Genomic DNA, 4,044 nt, shown 5'->3' with positions numbered 1-4,044 from the left:
AGGCGGCCTTTCTTGTGGGAGAGAGGGTTCACAGAATGGCATCTGCTAATGCCTTTAACTGGGGAGGAAGACCTGAGAATCAGACGTCTGTGGGCCTCTATGAGCTCTAAAGGAGAGAGATGAGGATAATCCTGGTTCATGCTGCTTTCTGTGAGGCCAGACCTCTGGGGAGCCTTATGATGCTTTAGCAGAGGAGCTGGAGGGGCAGCAGCAGAGGTAGGAGCTGGAGGGGTTAGGGCAGGCAGTCAGGTCTGTGGTTCTAGCTATCTTACCTGGTGCTCCTGGAGAGCTGCCATCCCCCCACATCCCCCATGGGTGAATTCTCTGGCCAGACCCCAGGACTCCTGCTTATCACAAAGAGGTCAGGCTGAGGCTGAGGTCCTGGTCTTGGCAGTGCTGAGGAAAGCATTTGGGGCCTTTCTTCTATCTTTCCCATCTACCTTTCCTCTAACTCCTTTCTCTGTTGTCTGAGCTGGCTTTTCTCTTGAAATGAAACTCCTTGAGAATATGTGCTTTGAATTAAAATCCAAAAGGGAAAGCTTTAGGACTTTCTGAGGGAATTCCTTTCCCCATCTCCACATGGATGTGTTTAAATCTTGAGCTGATAATCGCCTTACACTAAAGGCTAAAGAAATTAAACAAGCCAAGCCTAAATGCAGCATTGAGTGAATCCTTTAAAGAGACCTCATGGGGATCTTAGCTGTCCCAGGCTGCCCACACGGTGAGTCCCATGACTGGGGGCTGCTGCCATCATTATGGGTCCCAGAGCTGTCCAGGGCCTCAGTCTCCACTTCCAGGAGTCATCCTGCCCTGCTTCATGGTGCTCCCCTCTCCTTCCTTCCTTGACCCTGGAACAGGTGGTCAGCCAGAGTCCCCAGCACACCTGACTGGGTCACTAGCCAGGGTATGATGCAGGTGGGAGAGCCCACCCAGGCATAACTAAGAGCCTCTACCCTCACCCCTGCTGGGTCCATGGAGCTATTTATTCATAGTAGCAGGACCTTTTTTTTTTTTTTTGAGACAGAATTTCATTGGCGTCCAGGCTGGAGTGCAATGGCGTGATATCGGCTCACCGAAATCTCCACCTACCGGGTTCAAGCGTTTCACCTGCCTCAGCTTCCAGAGTAGCTGGGATTACAGGCATGCTCCACTATGCCCGGCTATTTTGTATTTTTAGTAGAGATGGGGTTTCTCCATGTTGCTCAGGCTGGTCTCAAACTCCTGACCTCAGGTGATCTGCCCGCCTACGCCTCCCAGTGTTGGGGTAACAGGCATGAGCCACTGCACGCCTGGCCTAAGGCCCACCTCCTCTACTGACATATCCAGGTAAAAACTGGGAGACGGAACTAAAGTCTGGAGATACAGTGATTTCTAGTAAGAGACTGGATGGGTGGTGTCGGGATGGTCTGAGGTCAGAAGCCACAAGATCCACCTCCACTGTGGCAACCCTGTCTGTACATGTGTTTGGGATGGAGGACGAGCATGTCAGTACTTAAGAGGTTGCCAGAGCCTAAGGAAATGGAGTCTTGGACAACCTTGCCCTTCACACATTCCCTAGACAATCAGAGGGAGGACTGGGCTGCAGTGGGAAAGGACAGCCCATGGAAGAGAGGGGTCCCTTCTCCTTCCCAGGCCTGCTCCACTTAGTGTTTATCTGGGTGCTGCTCACCTCTTGCTGGGTGATATTAGCTGAAATTGCCTGACAAGGCACCAGGGAGCCTGGAGGATAGGAAGAAAGTACTGCCGTTGAGGACTTACAAGGACTGAGGGCCATGGTGAGTAGCTGGGACCTTATCCCTCTCACCAGTATTATGTAAATCACGTCGTCCTATGCTGCTTAAAATCCTTGTCTCTCCACTGATGAAGCATAAAGTCCAAGCTCTTAGCAGTGGCTTCAACCTACATCTTGTCAGTTGTAGTCTTCCATCCTACCTCAGATGTTCTTTTAGCAGTCTACCTTTACACTTGGTTCCCTCTGCGTGGTATATTCTTGTCTCTAAACTTTCCCTTATAAGATCCAGCTCATCAGCCTCTTTCCTGCGCTCCCAATGTCACCCTTAACAAAGGATACCTTCTGTTGGTATGGCAAGCCCTCAGCACATGGCAGCTGAATGAAAGGCTGACCCAGAGACCAGGTTTACTCACCCTGTCCCACACTACATGTGACTCAAGATGATAAGGACAGGGGCCTCAGGAGATCCTGCGAACTGCAGTGAGCAGGTGGGGCTGGAAGACCCTTGGCCGCTAGGAGAGTTCCCTGTGCCCCGCTGGGAGCTGGGGATGAATTCTTGCATGAGGCAGGAGACACAGAGGCAGAAAGGAAGCCTAGGCTGTGACAGTACCTCCTTTATAGAGAACTCTTGAGCCTCAGTCTCCTCTGGGGAGGGAGACCAGCATTTTGTACTTATTGAGGTCTCAGGGAGAGGAAAGTCCTTGTGCTTTAGCATTGGAAACGATAGAGGGAACAAAACTGGGCGTTCAGTTGAGGTCACTGTAGCCCTCTGCCAGACCCCCACTGCCCTTCTCCCTTGGGACTTTCAGATACCCACATCACAGAGTCAGGCTTCAAGTTGAGATTGTCCTGACAACATTTCTACAACCTCCTAGCAGTTTAGGGTGAAAGGCAGCCCAGTGACAACTAGCCTGGCACTACCAGGTCCTTTTCTCTTTAAGCAACACAGGAATTATGTGCCAGGGTCCAAGGGCCCAGAATGTTGCCCAAGATGATCTTGCTTTTTTCGTGGGCATGCTATTATTTCTGCAGGGCTCAGAGGAAGTCAAATTCTTCACTTTCTGCTGAAGCCACAGTCTCTCCAGAATTTTAACACAAGCAGGAAGACAGAGACTCTCTCAACCATCCAAGGGGTATATAAAGACATCATTAAAGTGGCAAAGCACAGTGGCTCACACCTGTAATCCCAGCACTTTGGGAGGCCGAGGCGGGTGGATCATGAGGTTGAGAGATGGCGACCATCCTGGCCAACATGGTGAAACCCAGTCTCTACTAAAAACTCAAAAATTAGCTAAGTGTGCTGGCATGTGCCTGTAGTACCAGCTAATTGGGAGGCTGAGGGAGGAGAATTGCTTGAACCTGGGAGGCAGAGGTTGCAGTGAGCCAAGATCATGCCATTATACTCCAGCCTGGCAACAAAGCAAGACTCCGTCTCAAAAAAGACATCATTAAAGTAGCCACAGCATTTTGAGGCGCTCCAAATAAAGAGAGGACTGGGTGGATTTGAGCAAACAATTTGTTACAATGAACCAGAAATACAAGATTCCACTGAAACTGCAACAGTTGACAACTGGTTGAACTTAAACTTTCAGGGGAAGTACGGGTAAAATAAAGCTAATGAGTGGAAAAGTCCGAGACTGGTTTGGGATAAACATGAGGATAATTACATTTTAGCATGGATATTTTCTGACCTCTGCCAGCACTTCATCCACCATCATTCTCCATTCTGACACACCTGCCAAATTAAATGGCTTCTTCCTCTATATTGTAGGTATAAACCAACCCTATAGTACCCTTCTGGACATGATACGAAGCCAAGAGAAAGTGTGTAAATCTCACACAAGGGTAGAAATCTAGTATGATTCAACCCAGCATGCTGGTTATATGTGGTGTCAATGTACATGGTAGCAACTTTGATCAAATCAGAGCTGCTACCACATGTAAGCAACCTCTTATGCTGCCCTGCAGTGATGTCAATGTTCTCAATTTACTAAATTGTCAATGTGGAAGAATGCACTTTTGAGCTCCAGACTTTTAAAGAGGCTATTGAAGAGGATGTAACAGAACCCTACCTCAGAAATCTAAGCATCAGGGAGGAACACTTTTTTTTCTGGGACCTTTCTGTGGTGGCAACAGAGATCAACAAAAGTAATATTAGCATGTCAGAGCATTAAGTGAGGGAAGGCAGAGGTAGGAAAAGGGTGTTCTAGCCACAAGGCTAATGCATTTGTGTTCAAAGAGAAGTCTGGGTAAAGGAGGGGAAAATACCCCACCCCTAAAAAAAAAAAAAATCTGGGTAAAGGAGGGGAAAA

Source organism: Cebus imitator, unplaced genomic scaffold (genome assembly GCF_001604975.1).
Source record: "Cebus imitator isolate Cc_AM_T3 unplaced genomic scaffold, Cebus_imitator-1.0 Scaffold491, whole genome shotgun sequence".
NCBI classification, from domain to species: domain Eukaryota; kingdom Metazoa; phylum Chordata; class Mammalia; order Primates; family Cebidae; genus Cebus; species Cebus imitator.
This window is presented reverse-complemented; position numbering follows the sequence as displayed.